This window comes from Ambystoma mexicanum, chromosome 1p (genome assembly GCF_040938575.1).
Source record: "Ambystoma mexicanum isolate Mex_15411 chromosome 1p, UKY_AmexF1_1, whole genome shotgun sequence".
In the NCBI taxonomy this organism is placed as follows: domain Eukaryota; kingdom Metazoa; phylum Chordata; class Amphibia; order Caudata; family Ambystomatidae; genus Ambystoma; species Ambystoma mexicanum.
This window is the reverse complement of record NC_090921.1, coordinates 1,130,853,328-1,130,871,923: the sequence shown is the minus strand read 5'-3', so window position 1 is coordinate 1,130,871,923 and position 18,596 is coordinate 1,130,853,328. Positions and strand designations below refer to the sequence as shown.

The following is an 18,596-nucleotide window of genomic DNA, read 5'->3' as shown; positions in this document are numbered from 1 at the left end:
TTACCTGATCAAATATTTTCACAGAGAATGAGGATAACTGATCTTATGCGGGCTAAGCTTTTATTGTGTAGTTGTTTTATTATTTCCTTGACAGTGATAATAGATCCTCATTGTGATGAAGATGTACTATAGGGGTTTTTGCAAGCATTAATCATACTTGAATCAGTGAGTGTTCACAACATAAAAACACAGAGTAATGAAAAAAGCAACCCTACATAGAATATAACAGCAACTACCACAAATATAGGGACACCAGATTTGTTTTTTTGATATCACGGCATAGATAACTGACCCAAAAGTAAAATATGCAGGGGAAATCGATGCACGTCTGTTTTAGTATCTACAATTTAAAAAAGATATTGGGTTCCTTTAGCCTCAAAACCAATCACTCCTAGCACACTTTGCCCGACCAGAGTTGATCAGTGACTGCTCTAGGCATAGTGCCTATCCGAAATGCAAACCTTTGAAGGCTAGGCAAGTCATCTGAACTTGCCTTTTGCTTAATCTCTAGTGGAAGCCACTGTGTGATTGGGGTTATGTTCGAGCAAGGCTCCTTTATATGGTCCAATAATAACGAACTGGGATAAAGCCTTGGCTTGAAGCACAGTCCTTCAGGTCTTTCTTTACCTGTACATTACGGTTCTATGTAATGTGGTCGCCAGCAAAATCACGCAGCTGACGACTAGTGTTTTTTTCTTTTTGCAAATTTCAATGCATTTTTATGCGGGTGACCCAGCCACCCCCCAGCTCCCTCCATGTCTCACCATGACCCCCTTATAATAAACTGTTACCCTAATTAACCCCCGATATATATGCATTGAAAAGTGCATTTCTTTAACAGCATTTTCGGCCACAGGCTTTCTTCTGGCAACTTTATCACTGGACACCTACATAACATGGTGTCCCCACGCAGACACAACTGACCTTCTGTTGTACACCTCCCCTAACCATCAGCTTTGTTAGCCCAATTGGAGGATTGGGTAGCACTGCGTTCACGTCTGACCCGTTGTTTGCTCCCTCTTCCCCTCGGTTTTACCAGGCGTGCTTACCGGGTCCCGCGAGGGGACCTCGTAATGTGGCGGAACGGGTTTAACGGGTCTGCATCCTTTTGCGGCACCCGTTAACCCGTTCCGCCAGGGTCGTAATGAGGCCCATGGTCACTATTCAACCTTTATTATGTCCTCGTCCTTCCTGCTCTATAAAAACATGCATGTAGCGATTATCATAGTTTTCCTGGAAGCAGTGCCCTGCTCTTGAGAATTAGTTATTCATGTATCCCTTGTACCACTTTCGAGAACATCTGGAAATTCTATTGGCTAGAAGGAAATGACATAGAAAGTAAGATTAATCTTGTTCCTCTTATCTCCATTTCTCCAACTCGGGAGGGCCCGCTCTCTGTGGCGCTCCCATTCTCTAGCAATACTTTCGCCCCCTGCACCAAGTATGTGGGATTCAGTTGATTTTAGGGATACGGGGGTAAGGAGGAGTTACACGATCTACTCTCAGTTTAATTGTACTCAGCCATGTGTCAAAAATTGCAACTAGTCTTCAAATATACCAAACAGGAAGAGTCAACGTACCTTTCATTTCAATTAATTTAGGAAGAAATAGTTTGTGGGGGACGTTTACCAGGGCTGAGCCAGGGCACTCTTTTCTGAGCACGCACACTTATTGTGTCACGCTCAGTTTAGTTGTGGTGTGGTGTTTTGGTAACTTTAATATTTTAACTGTCCGTTGGTCATAGGAGCATAGCAAGCAACAGCTGTGTGCATGGGCCTTGTCGCTGCACCCTGGGTTGGCTCACTGTTATACATGAACGCAATGAGCCACGAGTCTGCTGTGCTAGTTATCCATTTTTATGAATAACATTGAGCTGGAAGGTGCACCATTGGGTGCAGTTGCTGGACTTGGCTGCACAATGCTGCAGTCAGCCTGAATGACATTGGCGCCAAGCGTGTCATAATGGGCAGCACTGCTGAGGCCTGATGGTTGGCTCAGGGACATGGTGCAGGCAGCAGCCAGGCAGCTATGGAACCAGGAGCAACTAAATATTTCAGCAGGCATGCATAACCATGTACTAGCATCAATGGCAAAGGAAAATGGCTACTACTGATGAGGAGCTCCTGCGCTGCTTCCGACCTAGACAAAAAGATCCGGCTGCACCTGTTTGATAGGCAAGTTCAACAATCAATAAATCATATTGTGTGCATTGGTTCATCAAATCATTACAGGGCGCAAACAATTTCACTACATTGGCGATACATGGTCAACATGTTCAACTGGAAACCAATAAGATCAGATGAAAAGAAAATGTAAGATTATGGGCCTCATTACCAGTACCAGTAAATGGTAAAATGGCGGTAAAGTGGTCGTAATTTTATTACGACCACTTTTCTGACTCATTACCGCATCACTGTATTGCAAGTTCGGCAGGAGGGAGGACGTTTTAACACCAGAAACAAGGTAAATTTACCAAACAGTATATCCACCAAAATCCCCATGGAGTCCAACAGTTCCAAAAATATGGAATAGCCACTACTTATCATCCCATGGTAACTCCATGGGACCAAGTCGTGGTAACTAATCCAGTTTGGCAGTAATTCGGCCGGTTTATTGCCGAAATAGCACCACACTTATAATGAGGCCCATTTAAAGAAGCATTTAAAAATGTGATGTCTCATTTCAAGACATAAAGTTCTTATGTTATGTTATTTTATGTTGTTAAGGATTTCAAAGGCACGGTACACTCCATACCAGAACTCTTTCTACTGGCCGGGGATGCAGCGCACAATCAAAATACTTTTATTTTATTTATTATGAATTCAATTACAGAAGGCACCCAACCCGTCTCACACCCACCTTTACAAACACCCCGGGTCACAATGGACCATGAACCAGGCTGACGTGTAATAATACAATATTTATTTATTTTTAATTTTCAATGACAATCACACAAATTTAATATAGGGCAGCAATCACCAGTGTGGTGATAATTACACTGTAAAACGATAGAACACACTTAGTTTGATTTTTTAACATCAGATATATAATGTACAAGTGAATAGAGGCAAGATTATGTTTTTTTTGGAGGTGTTTTCTGATAGCACCACAGTTAGTATTTCTCCCTGCAACGCTACCTCAGACCCCTGTTAACCGAATTTAGTGTGGGTAGAAAGGAGTAGCAAGGAGTCAGGGATACTAGGTAACAAACAGAATGCAAATCCAACCTTCCCCCTCTGAATGGGAGGCAAAATCGGATTGAAAACCTTTGACAATTGAGCAAAAGAGGACCCGGGATGACTAAATACTTGTTTTACGTGTCTGGTTGAATGAATGAGGTAGAAATGAGTACAGCAGTATCAAAGATGTAAGAACACTAGCCAACTACAAGGTAGTGTACTAACAACGAGCATACATTTCAAAAAATCGACTTTGGAAGGAAAAAGCACAGTGCAGCCAAACCACACGTGGAGAAATTGCATTTTCTTATTTTCACGGGTTTAAAATGACAAAAGAGCCTGAAAAATGGGTCAAACAGACATAATCGCAATGCAATTTTGATGCAACGGGACAAATGCACATCACAGGTATAATATGAAAGTGAAAGGGTAACTCTGAATGGATGAGAGGATGAGAGTCTTAAGGGAAAGGAAAACTCGGTTTAAAAAATGAAAGCAGTTGCACAGGGAAAATCGGTTTGGAAAGGAAATGACAAGTTTTACTGAGATGGATATTTCCCATCTGTGAAAGGTATAGTGAGCAAAAAGAAGATGGCTGCGAACTCTTAAAGTGGTTAAAAGCCACTGAACAGGTTATCATGCTGTGTTCTTTCGAGAGAGGGGCACCTGCTAGCTTTTTGTATTTTTGGAAGGAACTTGGGGTTGGTCACCCTAAGTTACCTGGGGTCAACCCGACGTGGACTCCCTGCTCATTGTGCTCAGAGAGGCACAGCTCCACCTCACTGATGAGTCCCAACAAGGCTGAAACACGTGTATGGGGTTGCTGTTGGTACTCTTGTTCAGAAGGGTGAATCTGGAATGTCTGGACCTCTGGATGCGCAGGAGCTAGAAAAGTCAGAAGAAAGTCCAGAGATCCCCATGCCTCCCCTTTATATAAGGAGCATGACATCACAGGATTTTACTATGGGGCTGGCTCAAGCTAGACACACCTCTTAACATTGGATAGGTCAGCCCATGTATGTCTCCTCCTCCCTGGAAGCAGATTGGACTGAAGGAGGTGACATAGTTTTATGGTGGGTGTTTTTTTCAATGCGCTTTATTCTATCAAAGTTACTTTTGCCAAAATCAGTTATGAAACAAAACACTCATATTTACAAATGTCATCATCAGGAAACTTATATGGGCAGACTACACATCTTAGAAGACACATGCTGATCCAAATCCCAAGACGGTGCAATGTTGTTTAGTCATTCTGGTAATCTTTCGCCATTTCCATGGAAAATAGTTCACCTAAAAGTCTACAATTTTATATATATATAAATATTGTCACTGGTCATGTTCTCATTAATTTTCAAAGTTCTACCATGTATCTTTTCCCCAGAATTCACAGTTTCCTGGGGTTTGCGTCTCCAACATGCTAGAAAAACCTACAATGTCTTATTTTAATGGCACAAACATGACATTTAAATGGTCATAATTTCACATTGATATGTCTTTTGGTCACTGAAATAAATGACATAAGCTGCATAATCTCTGAAATCAACTGGGCTGGTTTTGTGTTCCAAACATGGGCATTCCTTTCCAGGCCACAGCCAAATGCCAGGCTCTGGTCAGTTTAGCCCAGTGTTGTCATGGATTCACATTTGAAGCCCTTCAGCTTGAGTTGAGAGGAGGTGTCACCAGGAATTCACACCTATGTGTCCTGGCAGTCCATTGTTTCCTGCTGGAGCAGGTCAAGTTCATCTGATGAGGGTGTGAGATGCTCCCCCTTGGCCCATTCATAGTTTCCAGGGGGGTGGTCCACTTAGGGGGAGATGATCCTTTTTCCAGGAAAGGCAGGGCCCTTTGAAGCCAGGGCCTGTCAAACCTGTTCTTCTGGTTTCACAGTAATTTTATTTATTTATTTATTTATTTATTTATTTTTCTTTCCTTAACCAAAAGCAAGTCTTTTAGAAATACATATCATGCATATTTTTAAAGCAAGCCCCTATCACATTTCTATGCAAGAACAGGGCCTTAGTTTAACATTTCACTTTTTAAAAGGCATTTTCTTGTTTGGTAAAAGCACCATTTTACACGTGGGTTAATATTCCTTGAATGTCCCTTTCCAAATGCGGCTTTCTCTCGCATCTAGATTCTGAACATTATTTATAGCCCTAGTCAATTTCTACTACACAGGAATCTGTCCAAGGCAAGGGTCCATTGAAACTGACATAAGCAAAGAGAGAGAGAGCTTCTTGTGAAGGGTTTGTCTGGGTTATTTTGTTGCAAAAAGTGATGTGTTTTCCATATGGTTTGGATTGAAGTTCTCTGCTCTTTCACAGATTTTGTCTCACACAACATGCCATTCAGTGAGGAATGCCCCCATTTGCTGGTGTACACCCTGAATATGGGTGTACGTGAATGTGTCTTACTGGAATCAAACTGGGTAATGCTGAAAAGATGAAAAGAGCATCAGTGTGCAGTCATTTTAAATGCTGAACATGTTCTTTTTCAGTGGGAAGCTTTGAGCTGGCAGCATAGCAGGGCTGCCTTTGAATTCTTTTTGTTGGTGCACATAAGGAAAACACTGGCAGCCATTCTCTGGTTGTTCCAAGTTCCATCTCGCCACATATGTGGTTGGCAAAAACAGCACAGCCATTATTTTGGTGACTGCAAAACACAGTTTTGGTGCAAGGCATTGGTGCTCAACAGAGCCAACGCAGCCATTCTGCTGGTAACTGCTGAAATGCAGTTTGGTGATGTAGGGGAGTTCTGCTGGGCTGATAAAGGTACCCCACAGATCTCCCCCTAGTTCCCCGAGACTTCTTGTTGAGGGAAAGTAGGGCAAAGTGGGGTTCATTGGGCGCAGTTCTTCTTCCATCAGGGAGAGTTACGCCATGATCCTCCCTTCATCTTTTGTTGGAGAGTGGCAAGTGACACTCCCTTTCCTTCGTTCCCTTTCTGGGTCCCCGGGGAGGGTCCCCGAGGGATGGAAATTAGTAATCTAATAGGAGATATATAAAAAACAGGTTTTAGAATCTTGCACTAACAGTTTTCCCAGAAGGTTTTAAGAGTGAAACAAAACATACATTTTACATTCATGAGGGTAGTTGAACAACATCAGCAAACAATGTACTTAACAATACAAAGACAGGACATTTTTACACATGTTCATTACATATTTTTTTTCCAATAACACTGAAGAAAAGTACTCCATGTTAGATAGACATACCTATGGACCTACATATTCCCTTCTGCTTTTTCTTTATCTCACTTCTTCTTCTCCAGGGGTCTCCTCTATTTGACTTTCGTTGGGCTCCTCAATCAGCTGCAAAGTGTGCATGGGGTGACAACTCTTTAACTGATTAATGTGGACACATTTCTCTTTGGGGATGTGGTTTCTGTAGGCAACAGGTGACATTTTATCTTCAATTTCAAAAGGACCGCGCTAGGAAGGAAGAAATTTTCGCTCCTTAACCCTATCTCCAACTTGGTACTCCTTTTTGGTTGTTTTGAAATCATATTGAGTTTGTATCCCCTCTGCTGATTTTTCCAGATTCCACTGAGCGTACGCAAAAGCATGCTGAAGGTGTTTTCTTAGATTCTCAACATATTCATGAGTTGTGGAGGCGTTTATCAGTGTCTGCTCTTGTGTTCTATAGAGCAGATGCTGAGGTAGCACCATTTTTTGCCCAGTCATTAGCTCAAATGGAGAGTTTTTGGTCGCAGAAGATGGTGTAGATCTGATGGCCATCAGGACAAGTGGTAATCGGATGTCCCAACTTGGCCCAGAATCTGCCACAAACTTTTTAGAATGCTCACTTTGTGGAGCTCTTCCTCTACTGTGGAATCAGAAAATACAATATTAAGGCTTTTACACCATGCAAAGAGAAATACACCAACATGGGCTTGTAAAGATTACCAGAATCTTTATTGCAATACTGAACAGTTTACAAAACAAAGTACACAAATAGCTATTTGGCCGTCAGTACTTCACAGAGACCACCAGCAGGTTCAATGTGAGCAGTGAACAGAAATTGCTAGCTGGACATCAGCATATTTATACAGTTTCTTCATAACGATGTCCAGCCTCCTACAAGTTAATCATGTACTGGGCTAGGTTCCGCGCCAGGTTCATTCCTAATTTACATATCTCGTGCATGCAGTTTACTTCTTAATACATTTACTAACAAGCACTATTATTCTCCGGGTTTAACTTTATACACTTTACACATTTGCTTCAATGCAGGTCAAACAGATGTTTCGCATTTCATGTTTAAATAGCGTTATTGTTCTTGTATACTTGTAGGTTAACATCGCCGATTCAAGTAATCCCCTGATCCCGAGGTCAACAAAGGACAAGGTCTACATGACCCTAACATGTAGCCTGCAGGCAGGTTGGACATTAACTCGCCTACAGAGGTTGAAGAGGTTAAAGTAAGAACAAGAGAACACAGGTCGGACATTTTAGGCCACAGGGTGACTTTGCACGATAAGCCAAAATGGCGGCTTTAACCTAAAATGGAGGCTTGATTAACTTAAGGTCACGACCTTGCAATACGGATTTTCTCGCAAAGCGACTGGCCATAGGCCAACATTTATAATGGAGATGAAACAATACTATATCAGTTTCGACAAACCCTCCTTTTGGCCTATGCCAAGCTCTAAACTACCTTCAATCACTTTGCGACTAACTCCACATTTCAACGTCTATACACCCCGAATCATTATCAGACATATCTATTGCCATTAGATCAGACACTAGAGTTTCTTTCAACACGTACTCCTTGGAAACCTTATCTGGGGCGTATATGTTATGCCCTAATACACTTGTTGCTTGCGCGCAACACCCCCTAATACCGAACATATACAAGGAAGACACTGTATACAACAACAAAGGAACAGACAACTACCCAAGATAATCAGCAGGGCTGAAAACAACTTCCACCCCCACGACCGTAGGAGGTCCCAAAACCATGCACTAAGTTCCCAGTTTTCCTCAAGAACATGCACTTCTGAACTAAGAACATGTAGATTTTGGATCGCCCTAAAGATCGTTGGAGAGGAGTCTGGTACGTAAACGCAGCAAGCGGACCCCACTAATTTACATACTCCTCAACGCTCAGCCAGAATGACATCTAATGCCATCTAGTTCTGAAGAGCTACTAATCTTATCGCTTTCTGTTCTAACGTCATATTATAGAGTATGTCAGTGGTCCGGTTGATGGTTCTCTCCAGTACTCTCGCTAGTCCCCTGATATCTTCTGAATTCATAATTTGCCCAAAGAATGGCACAAAGGATTTCATGATGTCTCCTAGAGTTTGCGCTGGAGTATCCCCCTTCACATCTCGTCGTGGACGAGTCTTCGAAATTTCTGCAGTACTGGCAATAAATACCCCAGGTAATAGAATCCCTAAATAGCAAGTTCCTTGCCAATCCCTGGGCAACCATGGAAATGCCACATTACCGCAAATGAAATAGACAGGTTCATCTACATACAGAGGTCTGTTCTCACTAGTCAAATTCGCAACGTTGGCGCATCTTCTAAAATCACTCATTGACCATGTTCCATTCCTCTGTATGCAGAAGGAAACTGAATCGGGGCTATGGTTAACAGAATAAGATAGAGGCGTGGCATCCTTATTGCCTATAGGAGCCATTTTGAAAGAGATCAAAGACTGAAAAGGATGAGACAATCTATCAGAGGGCCTAACAGAAGCAATGTTTGGCTTACTCCTATTTGCAAAAAGCGAGCATCCCAGGGGCATCAAAACACGTTTTTCAAAACTATTCAAATTTGTACCATTAAAGTTCCCTGAGATGCTGTCATTCCATCGGCCAAAGAATAGAGAAGCATAACAAGCAGTTGTCAAAGGTAAAGGATGAAAGTACCAACCTAGCCCCTTATCCCCATGTTGCGGTAAATGCGAGCAGATCCAGCAGTTGGTCCTATTAAAAATTGCATGAGTGGCATTCATTATAAACAAAAGAGTATTATTCTGATAGTTCCATCTATGCGAAGAATCTCTAGGCGACAAGGTATGCAATTGCACGGAAGGAGCGGGTAAAACAGATACATTTTCAACAGGTAAAAAGTCCTCTAGCGGAAATGCTTCCTCCAGGTACCATAACCCAAAACCAATAGTTACTAAAAACCCAGTTATTATTACAAAAAGGCAACAATACATTCTCGGGGTCCCCTTACACGCTTGATCATTGTCTCTGCTAGTCACATATTTATCTAAAAGTTCGGTACGAGCGGTAGCGGGTGCAGGCATCGTAGTCTTCAATCGAAAAAACACCAATTGTTTGTTTGCTGGCGACTCCAGTCGTGCGTCTTCTTAATGTCTTTCCCACAACCCTTAGCCAACAGAATCCTTTCGTACAGTCGGGCCAAAAGGCAAGCCCTCAAATGATTTCCTCAATCGCACAGTCAGACCGTGCCGTACATCTATCTTCTAGGACGTAAATTATATTTCACAATTTCCGGTGCTGAAGGATCAGAAAACAGTATGTCATCACTTCCCACTGGAGGTGGCGAGTGAACGGAAATGGGATCAGAAATGGATGATCCGGAAGTACCACTGTTGGAGAGTGAGGAGACAAGATGGCCGTTTTGTCTGGCCTTACGAACTCTGGAACGGTCTCCGATACTCTTGTGTCGATTGTTGCTGTTTTGGGCACGTTGGTTACAGCATTGGAAAGGGGTTTCTGCGTCTTCTGTATTGTATGGCACGGGCTGCGGGATCCGTTTGTTGTGCGTTGCGCGTATCCAGTTCTTCCGCCCTGCTACCCGCACTGGAGTCTGGGTGACTACCAGGAACTGGTAGGGACCCCTCCACCGAGGTGCAAGGCAAGACGATCTTTCGAACACGTTCGTGAGGATCCAGTCCCCCGGTCATAGACTGTGACCGGGACCCTCGTACCGTACAGGTAATGCCTCTCGCACCTGGTGATAAATTGAAAATAGATTTTTAGTCAACTGGTTACAGTAATCTGAAAGAAGCACATTCTCTATATCCCACAATGAGCGACTCTTTGGCATACCCCAAATATTAGCAGGCCTCCCCATTACCACCTCAAAAGGAGAGAGCCCAGTCTTAGTTTGAGGGGTTGTTCGCATCGACAGCAACACGATCGGTAAGGCGCCTGGCCATTTTAACTTGGTGCCAGCACACGTCTTAGCGAGCTTGTTTTTTATAATGCTGTTATGCCTTTCCACTAATCCGGCACTTTGGGCATGTCTGGCCGAATGGAACCGTTTATCAATCTGCAATCCTTCGCATATTTGTAGGATTACAGCAGCGATAAAGTGTGGCCCATTATCCGACCAGATGACTCTCGGCAGCCCGAACCTAGGAAAGAACTCTTTCAACAGAGTTTATGCCCTGGTTATGGCTGTTACATTTCTAACAGGGAAGGCCTCAACCCACTTGCTAAATGCACAAATGACAACCAACACGTATTTAATATTGTTGCAACGTTCCATCTCAATAAAATCAAAGTGGATGACCTCAAACGGAACAGAAGGTGGAGCGAAACTTACTCAAGGAGTCGAGGTACCTTTTCCTACATTGTGCTGCAAGCAGACCATGCACCCTTGGACAAAGCGCTCCGCAATTTTGAAAATTTTATCATTGGCCCATACACTGTGTAACATTTTAGTCAATTTACGCGCACAGACATGGGTCGGACCATGAGCCATAATGACCAACATTGTAATAATAGGCATCAGGGAGTAACCATTTTCCTTCAACATTGTCCACCCAACACCCATCACCATCCAATCTCCCTGCACCCTCGACCCATTTCTTGGTCTCCTCTACAGTAGCATCTGCTTGAATGTCTGTTACAGAATCGATACTTTCACCAAAAGTGCAAACATTTACAGTTTCCCTTACAGCATACATTTCTGAACTAAAATCAGTGGCAGTTTGTTTAGCTATCTGATCAGCGAAAGCATTCCCTTTTCCTATATCATCTGTAACCTTTTGATGTGCTGTACATTTTACAATGGCTAACTGAACACGGAGTGCGAGTGCTGAAAGTAATCGCTGTATTTCTGTGACATGTGAGGTCAAGAAACCTTGTTCTTTCTAAAGTATACCTAAGTTGTGAACTACCCCAAAGGCATACTGACTGGCGGTATATATATTTACTCTAAGCCCTTCAGAAAGTTCACAAGCTCGAGTTAATGCTATAATTTCTGAGGCCTGTGCGGAATTATGCATAATTCTTTTGGTTTCCACAATCGTGCTTAAGGTAGTGATGGCATAAGCAGCCGTGGATGTACCAATACGGAAGTTTGAAACAGGAGCCATCACAAAATAGCTTTCCTTGTGGGCTATTCAAAGGCGTGTCTTTCAAATCAATTCTACCTTTAGTCTCTTGTTCTGTAGTGTAAAGGCAATCGTGTGACGTTTCGTCACCATCAACAGTATCTCGCGGGACAGGTAAAAGTTCAGCCGGATTTAATACACAACACCTCTGAATTTGAATGTGGGGAGCAAACAAGATCAATTCGTATCTTGTCAATCATGCGGAAGTAAAGTGTTGCGTTTGAGTTCTATTTAATAGAATATCTACAGAGTGAGGTACCATCAGGGTTAACGCATGACCCAGGACCATTCCCTCGCTCTGTTTTACAGACGCAGCAGCAGCAGTGACAGCTCTCAAACATCTCAGCAAAGCGCATGCAACAGGATCAAGGACGGATGAGAAATAGCCGCACGGCCTATTCTTCCCTCCATGTTCCTGCATTAACACAGCCAAAGCACATACATCACGTTCATGCACATACAACACATACAACACAAAGGCCTTTTCATAATTGGGAGTTCCTAAAACCGGTGCCGAACACAGCGCGGTTTTGAGCAAATCAAATGCTGTCTGGTGTTCCAAAGTCCATGGCAATGGCAAAGAAATGCCCTTTTTTGTCAAAGCCAGCATTGGTTTATCATTAACGAAAAGTTAGGGATCCAAAATCTACAGTAAGAAGCCATTCCTATCAGGGCTCTAACTTCCTTCTGTGTATTTGGGACAGACATGCCAGAAATAGTTTTTATTCGTTCAGGTGTCAACCTTATTCCCTCCTTTGACAGGAGATAGCCTAAATAGGCGACCTCCTGACAACAATATTGGAATTTTTTGAGTGAAGCTTTGTGGCCATGTTTTGCTAGATGACAAAGCAACAACATGGTGCCTTCTTTACAGGCACTCTCAGAATCAGCAGCCAAGAGGAGATCATCTACATACTGTTGTAACATGCAAGTAGTAGGCAACTCGAGAGTATCGAGTTGCTCTTTTAATGCTCTACTATAACTACTTGGACTCTCAGTGTACCCTTGTGGTGCATGAGTGAATGTGAACGAGCGTCCATCTAGGGTAAACGCGAACAAATACCTACTATCCTTGTGTATAGGAATACTGAAAAATGCATTTTTGAGGTCCACAACGCTAAAGTGAGTGGCAGAAGCTGGAATCATAGTCAATATCGTAGTTACATCAGGTACAATGGGAAATTGAGGAGCCACAATTTTGTTAATAGCACGCAAATCAATTATAAACCGAAAAGGAATCACATTATCACCTTTTTTGTACACCAGCAAAATCGGGCTGTTACACAAACTACCTGTAATTTCCGCAATTACTTCACGATGTACAAAATCAGAAAATATGCATTTCAAAGCCTGTTCGCCTTCAACCGAGATTTTATATTGTGGAATGCGAGGCAGTTTTACTCCATGTTTCAGAATAATTTTAACAGGTTCAATTTGAAGAATGCCAACATCATTATCATCAATTGCCCATAAGCATTCCGGAATGTTACTGAATTCTGGCGGTAAAGGTCGAGTCAAAAACTGAGAGGCGAGTGATTGCTGAGGTGAAATTGTTAACCGAACTCCGTCCGAGGAGCAATGTATTACTGCATTCAGTTCCTTCTGCAAATTTAACCCCAGCAAATTCTCTCCACAGTTTGTAGTAAGTAGAAATGGACACTGCTCCGTGAAGGGACCCAGTGTTATCGGTACCGGCAAAGAGACTGGACAAACTACAGGTGTGCCTGAAAACCCTACAGAAACGTTGGACTGCCCTGACAGGGGAATGTTTGGAACCCGTGAATGGTCAATGGAACACTTTTGTGCTCCCGTATCTACTAAAAATAGATGCTTCCTATTTCCCACCGCCATCTCAACGTAGGGACATTTCTGATGAACGGGAATAGGCGTTGGTTCCAAATCCTGCTTCAGGCAATCCTAACGAAACAGAATGTCATCAAAAGGAAGCTCTTCAGAGAGGTACGCGGCAGAAGGATGATCAAAAATGTTTCTATTATCCACATTCAAAACTTGTTTATCCTTTGAAGAAGGTTGCTGTGATTCTGGCGCAAACTGACCACTGCCAGGGCCCCCTACACCGGGGCGACCTCTGGATCGTCTACCCATGTTCCCAAATGACCTTTGCTGCAAGGTCGGACATTGTGTGCGCCAGTGACCTTCCTGTCGACAATAGGCACACTGGTTAATGCTTACCGGAGCCAGGGGCGTACTTCCCTGTGGAACGTATTGACCTCTAAATTGATTACCCCCTCTAGGGTTTCTAATGATCTGTTGTGATAGTACTTTTGTTTTCAGGTCACCCTTTCTTTTCTCAAGTTTTTCCTTTTCATTATTCACACGATTTTCATAGTACTGAGCCATGTGCAGTACTTGTGATTGACACTTTGCCTGCCAAGCACTTTCGGAGGACATAATCTGTAACTGGATGTCAGGCAGCAATCCACGTACAAATGTGTGGACAAACATCCTTTTCCCTGACTCTGTGCCTAAGTCTTGTCCACTGAAATCTGAAAATACCTGTTCGAACCGATTGAAGAACTCGGTAGCACCCTCAGACTTTCCTTGGACACAGGCCGTAAGCTTGTCCCAAATGATTCTTTTTTCAGGAACTATAGTATTTAATTTTGCAATAATCCTATCAGGCAAAGTCAATATCTCTTGAGGCGGTCTCTCGCCAGCTGGTCTTTCTCTGTCGAGCCTAATCATATTATCCCATGTATCTCCAAACCCAGGTACATCATCTACAGTCCTAATCTGTTTCCACAAATCAACTGGCGGGAGTACGGGAAATAATAAATCAATATCACTTAAGGTGAATATCGATGATTGTAAGACCGACTCTATTTCTTTATAGAACCCCGTCGGATTCTTTCTTATATCAGGAATAAATTGCTTTATGGTGTTCGCTTCCTGTCTCGAGAACGGGACGTGAACAAACTGTGATACGTAATGTGCAGGAATGTCCACAGCGACTATACCTCGTGCAGCATCGGCCGCAATCTCAACTTTTGGGACAAATGTCTGAGGGACCTCTCTCATAGGCAACTGAGAAGTAGGTAGCTCCGAACGCTTACTAAGCAACTGGGCCAAATCAAGCGCGAAGGCAGTCGAAGAAGTATCAATCAAAAAAGGCTCTCTTATTTTTTTATTTTTTTTTTATTGATTTAGCTGTTAAAAACAACTTTTCAATATACAAAATTCAAACATTTTAAAACCCAACAAACATGCTCTCTTATAAACACTCAACAATTCTGCGGGACAACAAATCTTTCTTTTTACACACTCATTCTGCAAGTATTCTACCATAACCTGTATCACTTTCTTTTGCATTTCTAATGAATTCTGACCATACGTGTCATATACTTCATCTGGAGTTATCGACATATCCGAAATCCATCTTATCGCATCCTTTGTACAAATTTGCGCTTCCTCACCTATCAATTCACGGCGAGGAGAAAACCGTTTCTATAAGAACATAGTACCTAAACTATCACCATTTGCTTCTTCATTCTGTAACTCTTCCAACTCCTTCCTATACACAAAAATCCTCTTGACATGCTCATATACTTTCTCCGCAGTACCTCTAGACAACACTAAGGTGTTCAAATCCCGTAACCCTTGTGGGAGATCTACATCATTTAATCTATTCCACATTATACTCAAATGAATTCCTAACCCTTCAATAAAAACATTTTTCTCAGGAATACTTTTCAGATATTCGAGTGTGGAAAAAACATCAGCTTGTTCACCCTTCTCCATACAATGTTTAGCACAAGCAATCAATTCATTCTTTTTATCTGGGGACACAGTATTATGAGTCACAACCCTTGATCCCATTCCCTGGTCTACTACAAGCGATGCGGAATCACTTGGAAGAGGAAGAGTAGGCACATTCTGAATATCAATAGGTGGAGGCAAGGGGGCAGGCAAAGGAGCCACGGCTGGAGGAACAACAGGAAGAACAATAGGAAGGACTGGGGGAACTATAGGAGGAGGAATAACGACAGGAAGGAGCAAAGCACCAGGAGGAGGGATGTACGGGGGTGGCGCAGAGGCATCGGGCCTTCGTTCATGCAAAAGTTTGTTAATCAATTAATCGGACGTATGAAAATCTTTTGAAGGGTACATTTTCTGAATGCCTAATTGAAACGCTCTGTCCGTGTTCCTAACTGATTCCAATTGTTTATTTTGATCATATAACAGTGCCTTTTCGGCATTCGTCATATGTCGACGCATATGTTTCTCTCTACTCTTTTGTTGCTGCAAAGCTTCGTTTTTCTAACTGTGCAATGCGTCAAATGCTGCAGGTCTAGCCTTTTTCTTTACCAATACAGACTCTAGATATTCTATACGAGGGAGTTCAAAGCTACCATTGGTTGGCCACCGAAGATTAGAGTTATGTCTGGTCTGTCTGTGCCAAATATCATTAAATGCTATACTACCAAAGCCTTTCTTACAGTACATAGTGCATGCCGGCGACCCCTCCTGTGTGCGGGACGGCTATCTTCCAAAGATTGTCTGTCGCTGTGGAATAATGCCCTGAAGCAGGCAGACAATTTCCCAGGCATATCAGAATTCTGGTGTTACCTGGTCAAATAATTGTGCTCGCGAGTACAGTGCGCCAAATTCAAATTATCAGGGTTAAATTAAGAATCGGGTCACGATTCACCTGACCAAAGGACTGGGAGGACCGATCGGGTTACTAAGAACAATTCTAAGGACCCACGTGTCTGGTGATTTCGGCATATTACCCACCTCGATATATGGACCCTCATCAAAGCGTCGTCTCGGGCTACAGCTCACCGTTCAGGGATCGGATCGTGCTGTTCTGTCGAGGAATTCGCTTCTTGTCCAGAGGGGCCATTTTGTTGGCACCATCCGATCCCGGTCCGATAGCCGAGCCAACCTTCAACGAGACAAAGTCAATCTTGAGGGTCCCTATTCGGGCGCCATCTGTGGAATCAGAAAATACAATATTAAGGCTTTTACACCATGCAAAGAGAAATACACCAACACAGGCTTGTAAAGATTCCCAGAATCTTTATTGCAATACTGAACAGTTTACAAAACAAAGTACACAAATAGCTATTTGGCCGTCAGTACTTCACAGAGACCACCAGCATGTTCAATGTGAGCAGTGAACAGGAATTGCTAGCTGGACATCAGCATATTTATACAGTTTCATCATAACGATGTCCAGCCTCCTACAAGTTAATCATGTACTGGGCTAGGTTTCGCACCAGGTTAATTCCTAATTTGGATATCTTGTGCACCCGGTTTACTTCTTAATACATTTACTAACAAGCACTATTATTCTCCGGGTTTAACTTTACACTCTTTACACATTTGCTTCAATGCAGGTCAAACAGATGTTTTGCATGTCATGTTTAAATAGCGTTATTGTTCTTGCATACATGCAGGTTAACATCGCAGATTCAAGTAATCCCCTGATCCCGAGGTCAACAAAGGACAAGGTCTACATGACCCTAACATGTAGCCTGCAGGCAGGTTGGACATTTACTCGCCTACAGAGGTTGAAGAGGTTAAAGTAAGAACAAGAGAACACAGGTCGGCCATTTTAGGCCACAGGGTGACTTTTCACGATAAGCCAAAATGGCGGCTTTAACCTAAAATGGAGGTTTCATTAACTTAAGGTCACAACCTTGCAATACGGATTTCCTCGCAAAGCAACTGGGCATAGGCCAACATTTATAATGGAGACGAAACAATATTATATCAGTTTCAACACTACTTTCTTCTGGATGTTGACAGGGATCCCCCAGTAGTGTTGCGATACGGGGCGTATAGAGTCATCCACGTGAAGTTCGATCTGCCTGTTCTTTAACTTGCCAATTCCCTTGAATATTCAAGGATATAGGTTGTTGATCATCTGAACTGGGTCGATATACTTGTGGACCATGATGCTGTACAGGATATGAATGAGCCCCATGTCAGCCGCTGCCTTGAAGCTTAGAACACAGCCGCTGTCTGTCTCGGTGGCCAGAACATGGATGGGTATTTTCATTTTGTGTCCTTTATATCGACAGAGACCGTCAAATTGTCCTAGACATTTGAGGGGTGCCTTGGCACCATAGGCATATATGTCAGGGTTTAGCTTTGGTTTCTGAGGCAGTACTTTGGTGGTGCTTTCACTGACCACATTCACTGTGGCTCCCGTGTCAGTGAGCAACTCTGTCGGCTGTTCATTTAGCTTGATGACCAAACTGGGGCTGTGTGCCGTGGCAGTGGGGTTCCCTAGGGCATACAAGTATGCTCTCTTTTTCTGGTCACTCCCCGATGAGCTGAGGTCCGAGTCTGTTGGGGACTGCTCTACTAGGTAGCGCACGTGGCGCCTTGATCTGCGATCAGGCCTTGCATGCATGAAGTACCTTCTTCTTTCTCTTCTACCTCTTTTTTGTCTGTCCTCACCCGAATCTCTTTCTCGTTGGTCTGGGTTGGTCTGATTCGGCAGGCTTTGGGTGCTTAATAATAATAATCATAATAATTTAGCATTTATATAGTGCTACGAACCCTCAGGTATCTGAGCACTGCTAATTATTACACACAGTGTGTGGTGCTCATTTATCGACCTCGGAAGGATGAAAGGCTGAATTTGGCCCTGCCGGGATTTGAACCTGCTTGCACTCGGGTGGGGGCCTGAAGCCACCGTGCTACTCACCTTGGGTCGAGGTGGATTGTCTCTGACTCAGTCTCTTCCCTTGTCCCGGAATAGTCTGCAAACTGATTTGAAATTACCCTCCTCGCCACACGAGGCGCAGCGTTGGCCGACTGCAGGGCAAGTGCTGTCATGTGGGTATTCAAACCCGCACTTGTAGCAGAAAGGTTTGTCTGCTTTCCTCTCTGGAGCCTGTGAATGTTTTCCCCCGGTGGGCCGTTGCCAAAGCTCTCCACCTGAGAGTCTATGGCCCTCTCGACCTGGGGAAAGCGCTAATATCTATTCCAGCGTGCAATCGTTTTCTCCTGAATGCCTGCAACTCGCACCCTGCTATGATCTGATACTGGAGGGCCTCAGTATTTGAGTAGTTGGCAAAGTAACAATGTTTCATTTTGGTGCATAGGCGCATTACATAGGCA

At 43.2% G+C, this 18,596-nt stretch overlaps 1 protein-coding gene across 3 annotated transcripts in view; it reads left to right on the top strand.

Annotated features, from left to right (window-relative positions):
• Window positions 1–18,596, top strand: part of LOC138449676 (sialic acid-binding Ig-like lectin 13) — a 496,560-nt gene that overhangs the window by 234,640 nt on the left and 243,324 nt on the right. The gene's annotated exons all lie outside the window — the stretch shown is intronic.